Source organism: Pan troglodytes, chromosome X (assembly GCF_028858775.2).
Source record: "Pan troglodytes isolate AG18354 chromosome X, NHGRI_mPanTro3-v2.0_pri, whole genome shotgun sequence".
NCBI classification, from domain to species: Eukaryota; Metazoa; Chordata; class Mammalia; order Primates; family Hominidae; genus Pan; species Pan troglodytes.
The window spans coordinates 12,256,290-12,262,289 of NC_072421.2; positions in this window are offsets into that span (position 1 = coordinate 12,256,290).

Genomic DNA, 6,000 nt, shown 5'->3' on the forward strand with positions numbered 1-6,000 from the left:
CTGGTCTCAAAGTCCTGGCCTCAAGTGATCCTCCTGCCTCGGCCTCCCAAAGTGCTGGGATTACAGGCATGAGCCACCACGCCTGGTCGGGGTACACTATTTCTAAATGTTAACCATCCTATTTTCACTTGCCCAAGTTAGCAGGGCAATTGAAAAACAAGGCTGTATAAGAATCTTAAACCAAGTTGCAGTGTAGATGTGCTCAACAGGATCACAGGGGCAACTCCTGAACCAAACAGTGGTTACTCTACCTGTGGCATGTGAACGAATCTTCCAATATCAAATCCTAAATGTATGACCATCATCCCTTTTGCTTTAGGCTTTGAATCCTGATCTCAGGAGACTTTTAGTAATATAAATTGGCTGAAAGCCAAATTCAGTTTTGGTTGATAAACATTTTTGAACACACACTGTGTGCTAGTGGCATTCTTTGTTCTATCTTTGTGGTGAAAGTGTACTTAGAATCTCAAAATAAGTTAAATTTATCTGAACCTGGTATATAATTCAGCTGTACTAACTACTTAAACTAATTTTTAAAATCTTCTGTAGCATATGTCTCAGAACTACTTTTGAGGATGAAGAATTCTGTAATAATGTAAACAATTTTAATAGATACTTTATTAATTACCCTAAATTGTTCATAATCTAAGCATTCATCAATATTTCCCATTTTAAAAAGCAACCAAATAACATGAGGTTTCATTGCCTATGAAATGTTAATTTTTCCCCTGAATCTTCACTTTTCTATATTGAATGGAAACAGGAGGACCTATTTTGCCTAACATGTTTCTCTGGTGACAAGGTAGGATGGGGTATGGAAGGGAAAGAAGAAAATAAAACAACTGGTACTATGCCTAGGGTACATATAGACACATACATATATATTAACGTCAACTTTACTGAGAATCTACATACAATAAGCTATATAGATGAATTTTGGCAGCCGTGTATACCCATGAAACCACTACCACGATCAATATACAGAACATTCCTATCACCTCCAGTGTATGCTTTTATTAATGTTCAATGAACATTGACAACTTGAGTTTTGCTATGTTCATGGTTGAGTAGTGCCTTTGGCCAATATAAAAAGGGAAGGAGGGAAGAAGAGCGTGAGGGAGGGAGGACAAAATAGAGAACAGAGCTTTTTTAGTTCTTGTAGTGGGTTGAAGTGTGTTCATCTAAAAGGCATATCCAAGTCCTAATCCCTGGTACATGTGAATGGGACCTTATTTGAAAACCGGGTTTTTGCACAAGTAATCAAGTTAAGATTAAGTCAGACTGAATTAGATGGGCCCTAAATCCAATAACTAGTGTCTTTATGAGAGAAAGGAGAAGGCAAATGGAATACAGACACATGCGTGTGCACAGAAGAAGGCCATGTGAAGACAGAAGCAGAAATTAGAGTGATACAGCTACAAGCCAAAAAAAAACGCCAAAGATTGCCAGTAACCACTAGAGGCTAGGAGAGAGGCGGAACAGATTTTTCCTTAGAGCCTCCAGAAGGAACCAACCCTGCTGACACCTTGACTTTTGACTTCTAGCCTCCAGAATTGTAAGAGAATAAGCTGGTTTTTTTTTTTTAAAGCCACCCAGTGTGTGGTAGTTTGTCATGCCAGCCCTAGGAAAATTTTGTATTTCTTATTGCCACAGCTTGGTTCTCCTTCTTTCAAACAGTTTAATAAAACCCAAGGAAGTCATTGAGCAAAAAGCAATCCCAAAGAATTTTAAAAGAAGACAAGAGAATGGCTAATGAATGCTTATCAGTGTTTCATTTCCAAAGGAAAAGTGATGGATTAGAAATCCTGTCTCCTGCTAAGCATGGTGTCATCATTATGTCAGCAGCCAAGCTGCAGTTAGGTCCCACGTGTGCACGGCTCCGTCTTCTTTCAGGATGGACTTCACTTTCCCCTTGGGGGACTTCTGCCCTTCTGTGCATTTGTTTCAACAAAAGGGGCTCAAACCAGAAAGAGACACTCAAATTCAGAGGGCTGAGATGCTTTGGTTTGCCTTTTTTGGTGTTTAATTTGCTCTGCATTAAAGGGGCTGAGCACACACCTGAGACACAAATGAGCTCGAGTGCCAGAACAAGCCAGTAAGAAATGTCTTTAAAAGGAGATGGAAGCTGCTGAAACTCTTCAACAGGCTTCATGGAAACCAAAGCCTGGTAAGCCTTTCTCTAGGGAAAACTTTCGGGGATCCAGTTGAAAAAGCAGAGCTGCTTAAGCTAACAGCCACATGCCCTTTATTTGCCTCCTGTATGATTTATTGGGAATTCCTTGGGTATTTTTCACAGTTCACTGCTTTGTAGCATGACACAGATTAGAGACATACCAAAGAACTCTCAGCCCCCTTTAAAGATATAGGAAGGAAAATAAGACATTCACAAGATCGTAATAAGCAGGTTGTGGATCAGGGAGCTAAAAGTAAGGGGTTCCCCCCTTTAAATAGAAACGGCTTCACGAACCAGTTTTATAGAATTGGCAAAAGCAAACTGATGGAAGTTGTTGGAGGTTTATGGAGCAGTAAGAAAAATGCAGTAATGAGAATCATAGATCTAACTCTTAGTAGATGCTTGGCTACTAACTAGCTCAGTCATCTAACCTTGTGCAAAGGAAACCCCTACTCACCATTTAAGCCTACTTGGTTTAAATGTCTCTTGCTCTGCCTTAGGCTCCTATTCCAGTTAAGTTAGTTCTCATGGTATAACTCTCCTACTCTCAGACCTTCCCTTTATTATAGCACTTACCAAAGTGGTAAGCATATGGGATTCATTAGTGCAATTATGCATGTTCAATCCCTAACATCCCTAAGACCCTAAGTTTCATGAAGCAAGAGTCATCACTGATTGGTTTCCCTTGTAATCCTAGTGCTAGAATGACTCATCTCACGTAAGAATAAAGGCTCGATCGATAACCATAATTCACCTCTTAACCTCAGTCTCCTCATCTGGAACTTGGCTCTTCAGGTCTCTGACAGCTGTCGCCTTCTGTGTCTCAGAGACCTTGGACTTATCCTCAGGCATCAGTGGGAAGTTCTATTAATTTGACTTGTCACAGAAGAACTAAAATGAGTGATAACTATATAGATGTCTGCTAGTCAAAATTGTTAATATTTCGTTAAATGTATGGGCTTTGAGTCAGACATCTCCAAGTTATAGTCCTAAGTGTGCATGGGGTGTGTGTGTGTGTGTGTGTGAGAGAGAGAGAGAGAGAGAGACCAACCAGTCTACCTTGGGTAAAGTCATTTAATTCTTCAGAGGCTCAGTTCTTCCTCTGGTACACAGAGTTAATAGCTATACATTGTAAAGCATTTAGTATGTTTTGTGGCATAGAACAAATACAAAATAACTGTTATCTGTTATTAATAAATTTGTTAACATTAATTACAGAAATAAGATACATAATATGGCTTATTCAGGTTTGCCTATCTGTACATATTATAAAATTGAATATCTAACAATAACAGTAGTAATGAGTCAACCTTTAATATGTATCAGGTACTGTGACTAGTGTCTTACATGGGTTATTTTATTTACTCTTCACAACTCGTTGAGGTAGTTCTCTATCATCTTCATTGTTCAAATGAGGAAACTGAGTCACTGAGAGGTTAAAAACTTGCTTAAGTGAGCTAGTAAATGGTGGAGCCATTGATTTGCCCAAGTTAGCTAGGAAATAATGGAGCTATCAAACTAATCCTCATACACTATACAAAGTCACTTTTTAAAACATGTTTTCTATGGAAAAATGTGTGACAAATAGAAGTCATGCTCATCTCTCCATTCACATGATCTGCACTACATAGACAGGACTGGGAGTGTCGGGGTGTGGGGATCAGATATGGTGAAGGAGGGCTTAGCATTTCCCAAGCATCTATTCTGTGCTAAGAACTTTACACACATGATTTCTACACAACATTGCTGTGAGGTAAATATTCTTATTCCCATTTCAGAAATCAATGATTCACACCCACGTCTGTCATGTCACAACCCATGTGTTCCCCATAATACTTCTTGAATGGATAATCTGGCTAGCAAATCTAAATAATCACAGTCATCAGAAAACTTGACCATGAACAGGAATGTCATATTCCTAACTTGTACTTGCCCTTTGTACTTTCTGAGAGCAGGTGGGAATTAGCTACAGCTCTGTGTTTCCTATGGATATTTCCACTTATTAAGAGAATTCTAGCCTTCTTTCCTCCAGGCTAAATCTTTAAGTATTTTCCTCTGGCATGTCTATTATGTGCTGTAAACATGTTCTTTTGGGAATTTTTTATGTGCTGCATTATTCCTTTTAAGTTGTGAAGCCCCAAACTGGACACAGTGCTCTCTAAAGCGACATATCCAAGCTGTGTTTAGTTTGATTTATCTGTGCTGATTAAGAAGTTGTGTAGAAGGCTTTTATTCACCCTCTGTGATTTGCCTAATGTCTTTAGGGTGGTGGTAAATAAATCTTGTACATCAAATTCTTGTTATCTGTAAGGTGAAAAAAGGCCAATCCTGACAAATTGGGTTCCAAGATTATGAGAAGTTGCTCTTACTAAATTCCCTATTATTGTTCAGAACAGTTCCATTTGCCCAAATGAGTTCTCATCAGTGGAAAGTCAGTGCACTTGAACCAGATGATACTTGAAGCATTTCCAAATTGTATGCTTTACAGTGTCTTTACAAATGGCGATTGAGCAGATGAAGCAGAGAACCAAGAAAGTGAAACCCGCCCAATAGTCCCATAGATAGTTTATTTTTATAAACATAGAAATTGACCCTTCTGGTCTTAAAGCTTGAAACTTACATTTATTTTGTCTGAGCTCCTTCCTCAGGAAACAAAAGTATTAAAGAACTGAAACTCACCAGATCACCACATCCAGATAATGAGATGCCAGACCCCTCATTCATCATGATTGCTTCCTTGCCCCTCCATAGTTCCTGTTTTCTTACACATTGTTTATTTCTTCCCTGCTATATACACCCCTAGTTTTGGTACCTCAGGGAGATGGATTTGAAACTGAGCTCCCAGCTCCTTGACTGCAGCACCCTATTAAATCCTTCTTCCCTGGCAATACTCATCATCTCAGTCATTGGCTTTCTGTGAAGTGAGCAGCAGGACCTAGACTGAACCCCTTGTTTCAGTAACAAAAGGATCTACTCAGCTCAAGCTTACAACACAACTTGGATCATTAAGATAACAACAACAAAAAAAATGTTTACTTGACACCCTGATTTGAAGAAATAATAATTAACTTGATTTGGTTGCAAAAACCTTTTATTGAAAAGTCCTGAATTAAAAAAAAAAATAAACAAGACCCTTTTTTGATACTACTTACATCACAGCAACTGATAAGGCAATATTTTATGCATTTAATATTTCCTTAAACCTACACCTCTCACTTTGACCTAGGTGTTAGCATCTCTACCAGCAATGAGACTCGAAATACAAGTGTCTAGTCCATTTACTTATGGAATGGAGAAAGCTATAGCATAGAAATAGGAAGTATCACATCCATGAAATGAGAGATTGTGTTGCATTCATTTTTTCATACCCAGAATATTCTACAATGCCTGACACTAAATAGGCACTCATTAAAGGGAATAAACAAATGAGTGAATGGATGAATAAGAGATTTCTGGAACTAGAATTCTTGCTACCTGACACACCAAGGTCACTGTCCATATTATTTTGAATCACATCTGTGACATTAATTCACTGAGTGCCATTCATTGTTTTTAACATCTTTATTGACATATAATTCACATGCCATGAAATTCACTCATTTTCCGTTTAATTCAGTTTCACTCAAATTAGCTAAATAGTGATGTTACATACATTTATTTAAAGTCTGCTTAAAGATTTGTTAAGAAACAAGGTAAATGTGCACAGTTAAAACAAGTTTTGGAATCCATCTCTTGATTTACTTAATGCATCCCTTGAGACCACCAATTGAGAATTGAGTGTATTTTCCAAAATATATGTTGGCTATTAACTAAAAGAGAGTTTGAAG